Source organism: Diabrotica undecimpunctata, chromosome 2 (assembly GCF_040954645.1).
Source record: "Diabrotica undecimpunctata isolate CICGRU chromosome 2, icDiaUnde3, whole genome shotgun sequence".
NCBI classification, from domain to species: domain Eukaryota; kingdom Metazoa; phylum Arthropoda; class Insecta; order Coleoptera; family Chrysomelidae; genus Diabrotica; species Diabrotica undecimpunctata.
In genome coordinates, this window is record NC_092804.1 from 110714565 (window position 1) to 110732749 (window position 18185).

Consider the following 18185-nt stretch of genomic DNA (forward strand, 5'->3'; position numbering starts at 1 on the left):
TCACTAAATATTCTGTCATCTAAATTCCAATTGTCATTTTCACTAAATATTATAATTCTTTTATTTAGACCCTATTATGTTCTATGAGATGATAGAACATATATAAATTTCTATATTTAGAATTAAAAAGCAAACTTCTATTCAGAATTATTAGTTGCAGAAACCTACGATAACGAACAATAGATATAGCCCTGTAGCTACTGATCATATATAATGTTACGTAAAACAATATGAGTCATATTAAAAAAACATGTAAACATCTTGTTTAATTCACTTCTGTTGTAGATTTTACGAGAGCCTTCGATTAGCCGGCAGAAATTTACCTGAAATGATGAGTCATGGGCCACGACCAGTTGAAAAACTAGTTTTAGCTGTTGACCTGCTTCTAATTTATTCGATGACGTTCCCGTTATGTTCGAGTCTGCTATAGGGAATTCCGGAACTAACGGAGGTTTATATAAAGGAAAAATCTTATATGGAGAGGACAGTTAATTCTGAGGACGCGCTCGCGATATTTATTGTTACGCTCGCCTTTTAATAAATTATGTATATTTAGTGATAAATAAATTAATATCAGTTATTGTGCTTTTTAATGAATTAAGATAAGAACAAGACATTATAAATTAAATAGACATAAATAAATATCATTTCATTGGTGTCAAAAGTGGATATAAAATAAATTGTGAAAATGACGACGATTTATGAGCTGACAGTGACTAATTTAAGAAGACATCTCGAAGACAGAGAATTAGCTTCTACCGGAAAAAAGGCTGAGTTAGTCCAACGACTAAAGAACGCTTTGCTAGAAGAAGGACTAGATCCAGAGACTTATATATTTGAAGACAAACATGATGCTGTCCTCTCGTCGATTTCGAAAGTTTCTGGTGACATCGCATCATTGGAGAACAAAGTTTCTGGCGATATTTCAAAAGTTTCTGGTGACATCGCATCATTAGAGAACAAAGTTTCTGACGATATTTCGAAAGTTTCTTCTGATGTAGCCAAAGTTTCCGGCGACATCGCTTCGTTGGAAGACAAAGTTTCTAACGAGATTTCTTCGCTGGAAAGCAAAGTCTCTGCTAACATCTCTTCGGAAATCTCTAAAGTCACTTCTGAGATGTCTGCCCTGGACGATAGAATATCTTCGTTAAAAAACCAAGTTGCTGCCGATATGTTGGCCTTCGAAGAAAAGATATGGAAAGAGATGGAAAAGAAGCTGGAGGAAACAGGGACGGCAGAGAGAGGAAACAATCCAATTACAGTGGAGATAAAAGAAGACGAGACGAAATGTAAATTGGAGACACGGCCGAAATTTGAAGGAAGTGGAGGTTCTATTCATGTTAAAGTCCCAACTTTCGACGGAAAATCATCATGGAACAACTACATGAAACAGTTCGAATCAGCCGCAAGAGCAAATGGATGGTCTGAAAAAGAAAAGGCGGTAAACCTGACTATCGCTCTTCGAGGAGATGCCTTAGATGTGCTTCAGACCATAGCCGTAGAGGAGACCGATGATTTCGAACAACTGAAGAAGAGGTTAAATATGCGATATGGCCACGAACATTTGGAGCATGTATATCAGTCACAGCTTAAAAATCGTAGACAGAAGAAAGATGAGGCTCTTCAAGAATATGAGGTAGATATTGCCAGATTAATACGATATGCTTATCCAACAGCTCCCGAAGACATGATGGAAAAATTGGCCGTTCAAACGTTTATTGATGGTCTTCGTGATCATGAAATGCAGAGAACACTGCGATTAGCTCGTCACAAAACGCTGGTTGATGTCTTATCCGCCGCCCTCGAATACGAGTCAGCTACGCAGGCCTCTGGCGGGTACAGTAAAGTTAGAACTGTAAAAGAGGAAGGAGATGAAGATAAACTTGACCAGCTCGTTAATATGATAAAAAGCATGACATACAAGAAAACGAAGACCATCAGATGCTGGAATTGTGGCGAAATAGGACACGTACGAAGCTCCTGTAAGCACCCTAGGTACGACGCAAATCAAGAAACTCACCATCAGGAAAACTAGAACGGGTCAGCCTTAGGGGGGCAGCTTCGACCCAGAACTTTTCCAAAGACCCTCTCATACTAATAGCTTCTTTGAAATGTCGTGAAGATAGTGTATATGTAGATGGAGAAATAAATGGTAAAAAAACATACGTTGTTGGTGGATACCGGAGCGACCAGAACCATTATACGCCCAACAGTTATAAACAGCCGTAAGAAACTGTTACCAACGAGGTTGCGACTTCGGACCGCTACAGGTGAAAATGCCAACATTCATGGAGAAATCCAGGTACAATTGGGAATTGGAGCAGAAAAGTTTGTCCATACTGTTATAGTTGCTGACATCGAAGAGGATGTTATATTAGGAATGGACGTAATGAATATGCATGGATTCCAATTGGATTTTAAGAATAAGGTAATCAAAGTTGGCAACGAGGAGGTATTTCTCCATCCACATAATGACAACACTGTGCAAGCAGCCATTAAAGAAGATACAGTCGTGCCTGCGAGAAGCGAAACGATCATAGTAGCGCGGCTACAGGGAATTGTGGACGAAGGGAGACCTGTTATGATGGAGCCTTGGAACCACGACGATGAGGTTGGCCGTGGAATCATAATTGGAAAGGAATTGGTGACTTCGGCTAAAGAAATTCCTGTGAGACTTATCAATGTCAACGACTACCCAGTGACCATAAAGAAAGAGACAAAAGTAGGAACTTGTGTACCTGTGACATCCATAATCCGTCAGGCGACAACATCTGACAATTCCAACGACAAATTCGACCAAATGGTTGCAGTTGCAGGACAGTCTCTGAATCAGATTGAGAAAAGAAAATTAAGGGAATTTCTTCGGCAGTATCGTGATATTTTCGTACCGAAAGGAGGAAAGACGGGAAGAACTACCGTTGATAAGCATAAAATTGATACTGGTAATGCTAAGCCAATTCGTCAAACAGCTCGACGATTACCACAGGCGAAGAGAGAGGAAGCTGAAACGATTGTTCAGGAAATGAAGAAAGACGGGGTGATAGAACCTTCTACGAGCCCATGGGTCTCTCCGGTGGTCCTGGTTAAGAAGAAAGACGGAACGACGAGGTTCTGTGTGGATTACCGTTTGCTGAACAACGTTACCAAGAAAGATAGTTATCCACTGCCTCGGATCGATGACCCATTGGACACATTGGCTGGAAGTAAATTGTTTTCTACTTTAGATTTGAAGTCTGGATACTGGCAGGTAGAAATGGACCCAGTCGATAAAGAAAAGACAGCCTTCACCACAGGATCTGGATTGTGGCAATTCAACGTTATGCCATTTGGACTTTGTAATGCTCCTGCGACATTTGAGAGGCTTATGGAAAATGTGTTGAGAGGGTTATCTTGGAAAACATGCCTGGTTTATTTAGATGACATAATCGTCTTGGGGGAGACATTCGAAGATCATTTGAGGAATTTAGAAAACGTTTTTAATCGACTTGAAGCTGCCCAATTGATGCTAAACCCCAAGAAGTGCCAGCTATTTCAAGGTAAAGTCAATTATCTGGGTCATATAGTCAGTAAAGAAGGAGTGGCCGTGGATAAGGGAAAAATCGATTCCATTAAGGAATGGCCAAAACCAACTGACAAACATCAAGTGAGAAGTTTTCTTGGACTATGTACTTACTACCGGAGGTTTATTAAGAAGTTTGCAGATATCGCTAAGCCATTAACGCGACTTACAGAGGAAGCAAGAGAATACAGCTGGGATACAGACTGCCAAAATGCCTTTGAGACCTTAAAAAAACATCTAATAACAGCACCAATTTTAGGGTATCCACTGCCAGAAGGAGAGTTCATCTTAGATACGGATGCAAGTAATGTGGGAATTGGAGGAGTGCTGTCTCAGATTCAAGGAGGACAGGAACGAGTCCTCGGATATTTTAGTAAAGTTCTTTCAAAACCTGAGCGGAATTATTGCGTCACGAGAAGAGAACTTCTAGCAGTAGTTAAATCAGTAGAGCACTTCTATCAATACCTCTATGGCAGAAAGTTTCTAATCCGAACCGACCATGCCGCCCTTAAGTGGTTGATGCAGTTTAAGAATCCAGAGGGTCAGATAGCTAGGTGGATCGAACGACTCCAAGAATACGATTTTAAGATTGAGCACCGGGCCGGAGTTAGCCACAGAAACGCTGATTCTCTTTCCAGAAGACCATGCCCAGCAGAGTGTTCCCACTGCAACAAAACGGAATCCAAGGAAGCAGCAGTGCTAAGAACGACGATTGTCAACGACGACTGGACGCCTACTAAGATAAGGGAAGAACAAGAGAGATCTCCAGTTATACAGAAAATCCGAAAATGGAAAGAGGAAAACCGTCGACCACCTTGGCAGGAAATATCAAACCTATGCTCAGTAGTTAAGATGTATTGGGCCCAGTGGGACTCATTTATCATCGAAGATGGCTTGCTCAAACGAGTCCTGGAAAATGATGACGGTTCAGAGAAGAGAAGACAGTTGGTGATCCCAAAGAGCAGAATAGCCGAAGTACTTCGTCAGTTACACGACAGTCCATCAGGAGGGCATTTTGGTGTAAAGAAAACCCTTCAGCGAATTCGGGAACGGTTTTATTGGATGAACAGTTCCGACGATGTAAAAGACTGGTGTAAGAAATGTACTATTTGTGCCACGAGTAACGGGCCTTACCGAAAAAGGAGAGCTCCTATGAGACAATATAATGTAGGAAGCCCGTTTAAAAGAATAGCTTTGGACATCGCTGGGCCATTTCCAGAAAGTGAAAATGGAGGCAAGTACATGCTGGTAGTAATGGATTACTTTACTAAGTGGGTCGAGATTTACGCACTTCCAGACCAGAAGGCCGCCACCGTTGCAGATAAGTTGATCCAAGAATATATCAGCCGATTTGGAGTGCCTTTGGAGATACATAGTGACCAAGGCAGGAACTTCGAAAGCGATCTATTCCAAGGAATATGTGATAGACTAGGCATGAAGAAAACAAGAACTACAGCATATCATCCGCAATCTGATGGTATGGTAGAGCGGATGAATAGGACAGTCGGCAAGTATTTGACAAAGATGGTATCCGATCATCAGCGAGACTGGGACCAATACCTTCCGTTCTTCACAATGGCTTACAGATCTGCTGTTAACGAATCAACAGGCCAGACACCAGCCAGAGTCCTATTCGGACGCGAAATGCGACTACCTTATGATCTAGAATTTGGGTGTCGACCTGGAGAAGATGTAGCAGGTGAAGATTATGTGACCGAATTACGAAGAAGAATGGACGATGTACATGAGTTGGTCCGTTCCCACCTTCAGATCGCTAGCAACCGAATGAAGAAATGGTACGATACACAAGCCGAAAAGGGTTGCTTTAAGAAGAACGACAAGGTCTGGCTCTATAATCCCAAGAAGCGAAAAGGTTGTTCTCCCAAATTGCAGCAGTTTTGGGAAGGCCCATACCTAATTATGGAGAAGATCAACGATGTCATCTACCGAATAAGCAAGATTCCGAGGGGAAAGCCGATGATAGTACACCATAACCGGCTGGCGTCTTTCGAAGGTGACCACGACGTAGATGAAGAAGTGGAAGTAAACCAAGTCCAAGACGTGTCTGACCTCACGTATGAGGAATTCATGGGTGCCCATGGAGGTACCGGTAAAGCAAGACATGGTGTTACCACTGAAGAAAAGCAAGATCTACTCGCGCTCCCCGATGACTACTCGCTGGCCCTTACCATCCCGGCCAGTATCAAAGACGCACCAGGGTTGGCATCCGCCTTTCGAAGGAAGTTTGGTCGAGTTGCAGAACTTCAATGCCAAGTGCCAGCTCCCGGTAAAACCTTGAAACTCCAAGATGCATCACGTTACCTTTTCTACCTGGTAACAAAAGACACTGCCCGTGACCAACCTACCTACCGAGATGTATGGGAAGCCTTACTTCAATTGAGAGAGCACGTACTAGAGTCCGACGTGCAAAAGTTAGCCATGCCAAAGTTGGAGTGCCGCCAATTAGATTGGAGGGTTATCCGAAATATGGTGGAGGAGATCTTTAAAGACACCGAAGTCCAGGTGTTAGTCTGTTGCAATCCGCATAGTTACTGGTGCGGAGAGAAAACCGTCCCTTGTCATTTTTATACAACTGGAAGTTGTAAAAGAGGGTCCAGTTGCCGATACCAGCATACCGTTCCAGTTCTAGTCCCGACAAGGTTCCAGGAGGAACCATCTTTTAAGAGGGGGGCAATGTTACGTAAAACAATATGAGTCATATTAAAAAAACATGTAAACATCTTGTTTAATTCACTTCTGTTGTAGATTTTACGAGAGCCTTCGATTAGCCGGCAGAAATTTACCTGAAATGATGAGTCATGGGCCACGACCAGTTGAAAAACTAGTTTTAGCTGTTGACCTGCTTCTAATTTATTCGATGACGTTCCCGTTATGTTCGAGTCTGCTATAGGGAATTCCGGAACTAACGGAGGTTTATATAAAGGAAAAATCTTATATGGAGCTGACAGTTAATTCTGAGGACGCGCTCGCGATATTTATTGTTACGCTCGCCTTTTAATAAATTATGTATATTTAGTGATAAATAAATTAATATCAGTTATTGTGCTTTTTAATGAATTAAGATAAGAACAAGACATTATAAATTAAATAGACATAAATAAATATCATTTCAATAAGAAGAAAATCAAAATACCTAATCCAAAAAACCTCTACCAATATTTATTCATAATGTCGAGTATATAGAATCGTCCTTAGAATTAAGTCCCTTAGAATAAACAAAAAGTTTTTTTGAATGAGATATTTGAAATTAAAAAGTACACTAAATTTTCTCTTCTTTTTCACCCCTGTAACTTATTAAAATAAACATCATAGAAGTTTTCAGGGACTTTTGGCCCTCAGTAATAATGTAATCTGTCATTCTGCGTTTAAATTTTTCAAAAATAGTTATTAGTTCTCTCAGGATTCGAAAAAAATGAATGCATTTAAAAAGCATTGGCCCGAAATTTTGCTCTTAAATAAAAAAGAAAGCTTATTTACTTGATAAAACTTGTAACTTTTATCAAGTATTATTCATTATTCATTATTCATTCATTATTCCCTAATTTAAAATAACGTGCAGCTATTACTTTAAATCGAAATATCTGGAGAATGATTGTTCATAGAGACTTCTATCACATATTATACTTTCTCTACAATGAAATCTTTTTCTGACTTAAAAAATTAAATCAACGTACGTACAAATTTATGGCTCTACAAAAAGTAAAAAGAGATGTATGAGGCACCCTTTATAACTAACCAAATACTGAGGTCATATTTAAATTTTGCATGTCAAAATACACCCAAATACTAATCTTCATTCAAATATCGACATTATTTCAAATATTAACTGCAAAAAAAAACGAAAATAAACATAAAACTTAAAAACATAAAACACTCTGTATTTCTGTAGAAACACAAACACATATTTATAGGTTTTTTTTAAGTAGGAAATTTAACTTAATTTTTTTGCATTATTTAAGAAACACCCTATGGATATGGATAATTTGTAAAATAAAACGTACCGTCTTTACATATATGTATTTAAAAATGTACTCTCAGAATGTCTGATGTACATATATGTTTAAAAATGTTATTAGAATCGTCTGGGAAGCTCTAAAAATGTTGCAAGAGAAACTCGGTCCGTAATAAACGATCTTCGAAATAAAACTAACATAGCTCAATCATTTTCTCTTCCAAACCCTGAAAATCTAAATGAATGCGTCGTTAATGTGAGTTAAAATATATCAACTATTTTGTCACAACAAGATCCTATTTCCTATCTCCCCAATTTAAAAAAGGTCTCGAATTCATTCTTTATAAGACCAGTTAATAAATCTGTAGGGGTCCAAATAACCAGTAGAATCAAAAGCAAATCTTCATGTAGTACTGATGGACTATCGATAAAAATGTTCCTAAATCTCCCAACAAATTTGTTAAAAGTCCTGGTCTTACTAATTAACGATTTTTTTGAAAAAGGTATATTCCCAGAGTGCCCAAAGATAGCCATTATTATTGCTCTTCATAAGGGTAGTGAAAAATTGAATGTCCGTAATTATAGAAACTATTTACTTTTACGCCTTACTACCGTTCCTATCCAAAATTATTGAGAGACTTATGAAAGCGCGATTTATGTCCTTTCTCGTTGAAAACAATATTTTATCAGAAAGTCAGTTTGGCTTTTTATCTAATAAATGTACCAGTGATGCTATGTTTTCTGTACTACATGAGGTATATCAAGCACTAAACAATAATCTTTACACTGCCACTGTTTTTTGTGACTTTGCCAAAGCTTATGATTGTGTAAATCACGACATTTTGATAAAAAAACTAAACTTCTACGGAATTCGGAGAATTTCTTTGAATTTGTTTCAATCTTACTTGATGAATAGGAAACAACTAGTTAGAGCAAATGATACTGACTCTAGTCACAAAAGCATTGTAAGTGGAGTACCACAAGGTTCAGTAGTGGGTCCTTTATTTTTCCTTATCTTTATAAATAACATCACTAACTTAAAAATCGATGGCAAAATTTTTCTTTTTGCTGATGATACCAGCATTACCTGGAGTAACTCTAATATTGCAACTCTTCATGCAACTATAACTTCTGATCTACTTAAAATGAAAACCTGATCCGACCCTAATTTACTCTCTTTTAACGTGGATAAGACAGTAGCATTATCCTATAAAGGAGTTTTTCAACCGTTCAACCATTGCCTCTTAATAACAGCCAGATCAGTATTGTTGATTCTGTAAAATTTCTTGGTATTTTTATAGAGAGCAACCTTAAATGGTCCCTTTATATCGATTTGTTAAGTAAGAAACTAGCCATAGCCTGCTATGCAATAAGATCTGTTTCGAAGGAAATCAATTTAGCATCTTCCCAAATAACATCTTTTTCTTTGTTCGAGTCTCATCTTCGATATGGCCTTCCTTTTTGCGGTTCTAGTACAGTTGCCCAATCTGGTGTTATTTTTAAATTACAAAAAAAACAATACGGTATCTTTTGGTCTTAGTAGATTAACACATTGCAGAAGCTTCTATAAAAATCACGGCATTTGAACTCTTACCTCTTTATATATTTTAGAAACTGTTTGCTTAATCCGTAAACACCTACATGTTTATCATGACCTAATCATGACGACTCCACCAGAAATTTAACCTTATATTATTCAGTTGAAGAGTTTCTTAACGAATAACTAATACTTACGTTTAGGTACACGCAACTAAAGTATTTTTGTATGTATATTTGGGTATCACATATGCAGCAAATTAAACTTATTAGTTCGTAAGGTTTTATTATGCAATTTGCAATTTGGTTAAATTTTGCATTGAATTGTATATTTTATTATCTTTGATTTTGTGATATTGACGATTTATCTAATTTTAGTAAATTTTAATTGTTATTGTTATTTTTTTGACTGTTTGTAATTTTTGTCCATAAAATTGTACAATTTTCAGTGATAATAAAGCTTATTTATGTTCTATTCTATTCTATTAATATCGTCAACTCTTTATAGTTGTTCTTTATTCAGTTCAGTTATGGTTGGTTTTGGCGTTGTTATTTTAATTTTATTCACACATATTTAACACTAATACCTCTACAATGCGTATATGATAAGCAACAATAAACGACTAAATAACCTAAACATAGTATCAACTGGGTTTTAGCTACAGACGAAACGACGAGGACGAGGAAGTTCCGGAAGTATCTTAATATCGGTGCATATAAGATATATATGCATTTTAGATATAAACGAAAAGACTGACAAATAAAAATTAGCAAAAAAGTCAATATGAATATATATAAAAAACACTAAATAAGCAAAAAAATTCAAAAAAAGTATACAAAATTTAAAAAAGCCAAAAATAGCACAAAAAAGTGGTATCAAATGACTTATTTTTCCACATTTCATTTATATTTAAAGAGAAAATATTCCTACTTTTATTATATACCATAAGCATCATGCTTAAAACTCCGGACTCTGGTTATATAACTCTACTATGGTCTCTCGGTCGTTTCTGTGAACATGGTATGTTCCTGAACCGCCCTGTTTACATATATGTATGCACGAATCGCACAAAGTGAGTACGAGACATGCAGGAATATTTTATCTTTGAACTGTTCATTTTATTTTATTTCTAATAAATATATAAATATGTTTCCTAAATCGATTTTGCTATATAGATTTTTATAGAAATGTCCCCGGAGTTTATTTAAAACTAGAATTTAAATATACTCCAGCTAAAAAGTTCATCAAAAAGTAGGTGAAAAAAGATTTTTAGAATCAAAAATCGATCTTACAGGCGACTATTTGTTAACGTTTTATGCTAAATAAATCGCTAAGTATCATACCTATGACATAAATGGATAAAGCAAAATTTAGTTTTCTAGAATAAGATGTTTGTCAAATGGTACAAAAATTCAGCCCGTTGAAATAAATGGAAATTGGAGAAAAATCCTTAAAGTTTATAAAAATAAGTTATTTCAAAAACAATTTCGAAAAGAAATGTGATACTTTATTCTATTTTTGCATAATACTTTTACTATTAAGTATGCTATTTTAGACTAATTAGTGCAATAAAATATCAAACCCAGTCTAAAAAGATTGAAGTCAGTTTATTAGGTGAGCCCTGGGAATTTTTTAAGAATATTTTTTAAAAAAGAATACAAAAAAGTGTATTGTAACGGTATAACGTCAGGTGTTTGTTATTTTTTTTAATAATTATTTTAATTTATTATCTTTTGATTTTATGCATTTATTAACTTTATCTTTTATTTTACTATTTTTATTCTCAAAATAGTTGGCGTCTAATTCTTTTTCAACTCTTCAATCCACTAAATATCCTATTTAATCTTTATTTTTTATTTTCAATCCTAATTTGTTTCAGTTATATTTCCTGTATTTGACTCCAGTCTGTTTTATGTCACAGACATGGCAATATAAATTCCTATGCCTCACTTCAGTCGACAAAAGATATGTAATTTGGCAATTCTGCTCCGTCTACACCTCTCTGTGGAATAATTGTCTGTTTCTTATTTAAGCTGATGCTTTCTCAACCCTAACATTTACAAACAGAAGACATATCACCACAATAATAAGAATGAGAACAGGTCATTGCTTAACTAAACAACATCTTTTTAAAATTAAAATAATAGACAGTCTGGCATGTGAATGCGGAGCAGTGGAGGATTTAAATCACATTTTCTTTGAATGTTCCATTAATGTCATTCCTAACACGGATTTATATTCAATTTTTATTTCAATGAAATTCCAAGCACCAATCTCAATAGACACAATCTTAATATCCCCTAATAAAAAGTCAGTCAGTAAAATCTTACAGTTTCTTGAATATAATAAAATTAATTTGGAATTTACATTTACGATACTCAACTTTAATTCAATGTTTTTGCCTTTCAGTTTTCTCCTTTGTAGCGTCCTGTTTATTGTGTAATATGTAACACTTTCATTACCATTTGTTTACAATATGTGTTTATAACTACCTAACCTCAAATTTAAAAATTCAGAAAAAACTACTACCACAGTGGCCCTAATATGGTTTAGAACCAGATTACATCACGGTCGCCAACAAATAGTGCTGGCGAATCGCCTCGCAGCGAATCCATAAAAAACAGCAGAAGAAGAAAGCCGGTGCTTTCATTCATACATAACCTCTTCTGCACATATTTCTTTTAAACTTATAATTCGTCCAATATGCAGTTAGTATCTTTATTATAATTTAACTAATTTATTTATTAATAATTATATCTTAATATTTAATATTGTAATTATTTTTAAATTTCATATGGCAAGGAAATATTTTAAAACAAATGCAATGGCAAATACATGGTTAATTTTTTTAGGTTTTTGGCCTAATTAATTTTCCTGTTCCCCCTTGTTGGGTGAAACTTTATGAAAGCCTTGTGGTGCAGCAAATCTCCAGCCAGTTATCCTGTGAAGCAAACATCAGCAACTAACCTCTACATTCTGTAATCCTTTAAAGCCAACAACAAGTTATCCAGTGATGCCATAAGTATCATATTTTATATTTATAAAGCTTATAGGCAAAATTTGTTTTGATTTTCAATATATTATTAAATTTTATTTCATATTTTTTTTTGTGCAATAAATATGATTAGTTAATATCTTAATTTATTTGTCCTGGCCAAACTCATTGTTCAAATTTATTTCTAAAATAAGACGTTCTCACACCTGAGATACTGAGCTAAACGAGGTGTAACAATTGGCTCCCAAAGAAAGTTGTAAGTTTTCTTGTTCTATATTGACTTCAAATCATTCAAAGGTTACAGTATTTCTGTTTGTAAGCAATTAAAGTACCAATGCTAAATTAAAAAATTGATTTTATATTAAAATATAAATACAATGTAGATAAGATATAAAAATTGTATATTATCTACATTGTTATTACACTGCCGAGGTAATATTTGACAACAGAATACCTAAGATAACAAAATACAAAGAGGGGTCTGCCAGGGTTGCATGCTATCACCGCTACTCTTTAATGTCTATAGTTAAGTGGTATTTAAAGTAGCGCTCTGATTAATAGAGGGTATACACATAAATTCTGAATAACTTATGTTTTTCAGACGATAAAGTAAAGTAAAGATAACAACAATGATTTGCAGAGTGTAATGCAAAGCCCTAGTTTAATACTGTCATGAATTACGACTGAAGTTGAGTTTGAAGAGAAATAATTATAAATCAGCAGATATAAATATCTAACTGGTTATTAAGGATATTGCAACTGAGGGCGTGGTTGCATACAAATATTTAAGATCATGGAAAACACCAAATGTAATAGCACGTACGTTATTTATTAAACTTAAAAAGTTTCTGTTTTCGGAATATAAGGTTAGTTACGCCTAAGGATGCTTTGTTATTACGTGTTCTCTACTCGTTTTTGTGGATTGTAAGCGTACACGTTAGAACAAGTGCATATAAATGAGTTGATCGTTCTTAAAATTTGATGTTACAGAAGAAATCTACAGATATGCATGATTTCGAGAAGAGTTACGAACGTGGAAGTAACTAGAAGAATAGAAAATGAGGCCAAAATGATAATAACTAAATAATTAGGACATGTGATGAGAGGGTGAAAATGCTCATAATTACAACTCATTATGTAAGATAAAATTCGAGGAAAGCAAAATGTGGAAATACAAAGAATATTCTACTTAAGAACCTGAGAGAATGGTTTGAATGCATCAGTACACAACTGTTTAGAGCGGTGGTCAACAAGGTGCACATAGCGATGATGACTTCCAATCTTCGATAGAAGAAATAATTTGAAAAAGAAGAAGAAAACTACCATATCAACTTTTTCTACTGTTTTCCTATTCTAATGTTTTAAAATCACGACATTTTGCGTCTTGTAACTACCCTTTTACCTTTCTTTATCAATTGGGCAAGTTAATATTTGTCATTTCAGTTTCTTGAAAAAGTTCTCTGTCATTTTTAATGTTACACAGCACGTCTTCGCTAATCGTATGAGTTGACTATGTAAGATCTGCTGTATAACTAAAGTTCAAAAGCGTTTAGTCTATTTATTGGTGCAATGTTCAGAATCCATGTCTTAATATTGTACGGTTTTTAAGTAAAACGAGCGGTTCGATTTTATATAAATATATTTATTTATAAGTTTACAGCACGATTATATTTTATCAACTAAAACTACCTCAAACATCGTTACTTATAGATATATACATATATGTATATATATATATATACATATATATATATACAAGTTATTATGTACTAGAATATTCTGGAGTAGCCCACCTCTAATTCGTCTCATCGAAAGCGCATCGAAGACGGGCGTTATTGAAATGCCAACTCTTGAGTTTTCTAGATTTATTCTTCTAAGAATTGTGACGCATCGGTCACCATATACAGCACACTTCCTGGTTACCATATACAACAAAGATCGAGGACCATCCTCTAATCTCAGTACTTTTCCAACTTTAGGCTGCTAGTTTTTTAACTCGTCCAAACGAAAAGAAAAAGAACGTTAAAAGAAAAGAATTCTATAAAAAATATTCTTATAGAATTCTTATAGAATTCTTATAGAATTCTTATAGAATTCTTATATTCTTTCTTATAGAATATATTCCTTTAGTCATGTCAAGATCTTGGACAACACAGTGTGCTAGAGAGACGTTGTGCTGAACACTAAAAAGATCCTGCTGAACTTCTGTCGTCACGCCGAATCTAGCACTCTTTCTCTTTGCGTAATTTGACATAAATCCATTAAAGCTTGGTTGCCGGTCATCTTTGAACCCATGTTAAAGGGTTCGTACTTCTGTTCCATTTGAGCCAGCATATGGTGCAAGACGATTTATGTGAATTACTTTTGGTTTACCTTTCGGAAACCTTATAATTCGGTATATTACGTCATTTATTCTCTTTTTAATTTCATGCGGACCTTCCCATTGTCTTTGCAGTTTAGCAGAAAAGCCTCGACGACGTTATGGATTATAAAGCCAAACAAGATCACCTACTTCATAGCTTTCATTCTTGCATCGAGAATCATATTGATCTTTCACTATGTCACTAGCTAATTGGATGTGTTGTCGGGCAAGTTCATGAATGTTATTCATTCTTAACTTTAGGCGGTCGACATAATCTTCGCTTGCAACATGTTCTTCGGAAGGTCTGCAGCCAAACTCTAGGTCGCAGGGCAAACGAACATCACGACCTAACATCAGGAAGGTGGGAGTCTGGCCTGTAGTTTCATTCACGGTCGAGCGGTAGGCCATTATTAATAAATTAATGTGCTGGTCCCAATCTCTTTGATGTTCTGATACAATTTTGGACAGGTATTTACTCATCGTTCGGTTCATCCTCTCGACCATTCCATCTGATTGAGGATTCAGGGGTGTCGTTCTGGTCTTATTGACATCAATCAATTTACAAACGTTTTGGAAAAGGGTTGACTCGAAGTTTCGCCTTTGGTCGGAGTGAATCTCCAAGGGAACACCAAATAGGCTAAAGAATTCTTTAACAAGAGTACCTCTGCAACGGTAGCAGCTTCTTGATTTAGTATCGCATAGGCCTCAGTCCATTTCCTAAAATAATCCATGGTTACCAGGATATATTTATTTTCATCATTTGTCTCTGGAAGTGGACCTGCAATGTCGATTGCTACTTTTTCCATAGGACTACCAAAATTGTACTGTTTTACGGGTGCCCTCTTTTTACCAATTGGACCATTACTGGTTGCACACAGTTTACATTTCCGGCACCATCTTCTTACATCATCTTTACAGTTCACCCAATAGAACCATTCTCGAACCTTTTGCAGAGTCTTCGTTATACCAAAGTGTCCACCTGATGCACCGTCATGCAATTGACGCAATACTTCTGACACTTTACTTTTAGGTACAATCAACTGAAGATTAGATTCTGTACCATCATCGTTCTCAAAGGTTCTATACAGAAGATCATCTTTTAGCACAAGGCGATTCCATTGGCTCCAGTAACACTTGACTTCTGGACTACATGCACAAATGTCTTGCGAAGAAGGTCTTTCACTTCGAAGCATCCAATCTAATACTCTTTTTATACATGGATCATCTGCTTGAGCGTCTTGGAGCTGTTGACCCTGCCATTGATCATTAATGACAGTGGTTGGTCTCACGGGGCAAAGTCGTTTTTCTAATTTAAGACAGTGATTACAATTTGCACTGCACGGCCGTCTCGAGAGGGCATCAGCTTTTAAATGAACTCTTCCAGCCCTGTATTCGATCTCGTAATCATATTCTAGTAATCGTTCTAACCATCTTGTCATCTGGCCCTCTGGATTATGGAATTGTAAAAGCCATTTTAGAGCGGCGTGATCCGTACCAATAAGAAACTTTCTGCCATACAAGTATTTATGGAAATACTCGCAAGCCTTCACTACGCCTAGCAATTCTCTCCTGGTAACGCAATAGTTTCTTTCTGGTTTTGATAAGACTTTGCTAAAGTAAGCGATGACTTTCTTCTGCCCACCTTGGATTTGGAAGAGAACAGCTCCTATTGCACTGTTGCTGGCATCGGTGTCCAACACAAATTTTCCTAGCTGTCTAGGGTAGCTTAAAATCGGTGCACTGATCAGAGCCATTTGTAAGTGTTAGAAAGCTCTTTGAAACTCTTCGCTCCATGTATATTCTTTGCCTTCTTCTGTCAACTTTGTTAATGGCTTGGAGAGGTTGGCAAATCCTTTGACAAAACGTCAATAATATTTACATAGACCAAGAAAACTTCTAAATTCGTGTTTATCTCTTGGTACTGGCCAATCCTTAATTGCTGCAAGTTTTTCAGGATCAGCTGTTACACCATTACTTGCTACAATATGTCCCAAGTACTTAACTTCTTCGTCGAAACAAGTGACATTTCTTCGGACTTAACTTTAAATTCGCTGCCCGCAATCGTAGAAAGACTTCTGTCAGATTATTGGCATGTTTTCCATGTTAGACCTCTTAAAACTGCCTCCATTAATCTTTCAAATGTAGCAGGGGCATTACATAAACCAAAGGACATAACTGTGAACTGCCAAAGCCCTGATCCTATCGAGAATACGGTTTTTTCCCGATCAGACGGCTCCATGTCTACTTGCCAATATCCAATTTTTAGATCGAGTGTGGATAACCGGTGAACCAGAAAGAGTATCCAAAGTATCGTCTATTCTGTGCAAAGGATAACTATCTTTTTTAGTTACAGCATTGAGTTGTCGGTAGTCAATATAAAAACGCGTTGACAATCTTTCTAATTTACTAGCACTACTGGTGATGTTTATGGACTGTTTGATGGTTCAATTACCCCTTGTTTGTTCATAGCTTCAATGATGTCTTCGGCTTCATCTTTTTTTGCAAATGGAAGTCGTCTAGGTTGTTGTCTGATTGGCTAAGCGTCTCCGGTAATAATTTTATGCTTTACTATGCTTGTTTTGCCCTTATCCTTCTTATCAATGGCAAAAACGTCTTAAAATTCTATTAGCTACAACTATTATACAATTCTATTAGCATAGACTTCACTTTTTTAGTTCGTTCATCATCAAAATCTTGGCACATTTTATTCACCATCTCAACAAGCTCATTTGGATACTTAGATTTCGATGGTTTCTCATTAGTATTCATAGAACAAATCGAAGCCACGGGAACACACTGTCCGATCAAAGTTCTTTTACTTAACTTAATAGCAGTTCCCTTCGAATTCATAACTCTTACAGGAATGACATCTAGAATTCTCACCAAAGCTTTTGCCGTTAGGAACTCGGCATTGTTTACATCTTCGACCATCCTTAAACTTTCCTCTCGGCAGTAACCATCAGGTCTGGTCATCAAAATTGTCTCACTATTACCGGGTATTGTTACGTCACAAGTAGTTATTAAGCTGATAACATCTTCTTTGTCTTCATGAAACGGCAACTCTTCACCACTGATCTCGAGAACCTTATCTTTGACAATCAATACAGCCCCAACTTTCCTTAGTAAATCCATCCCCAATATGAACTCGTCCGAGATCTCTGCAATTAATACTCTATATTTCACTGTGGTCTGGCCAATGGATACTGACATATTAGCCTCGCCATATGTATTAATTATCTCACCAGTTGCTGTTCTAAGCTTTACTGTTGCAGGCGATAATTTAAGATAACCTTGTACTAATTCTAGACGTGCAATAGTTCTTGTTGCAGCTGTATCTATCAAAAACGATCTACATTTATTATTGATACGACCCTCGATGTACAAGCTATGAATTCCACCGGAGGACGTAATGTTCACAGTTACTATGGGGGCTGTGTTTCTCGAGGTCGGCAAAACCCCAATGTGGGACAAAATTTAAGTAAACAACATATCAAGCCTAATTCTGTAAAATTAATGCATGATAAATTTGGCTCAAATTACTAATGTCAGTTCTCTTATTAAGGGTATTGGGATGTTTTAATATTGAACACATTTCTAAAAACTGTCTTTTAACGAGATTGCGTTCAGTGCCAAGAATTTTAACTTCATTAAAGTTTACTTCGTGCTTATTGTTAATAGCATGTTGGGCAAGAGCACAAGTATGCTTAGATAAATTAATATCACTGCGGTGTGTCGTAAGACGCCCTCTCAGTGATCTCC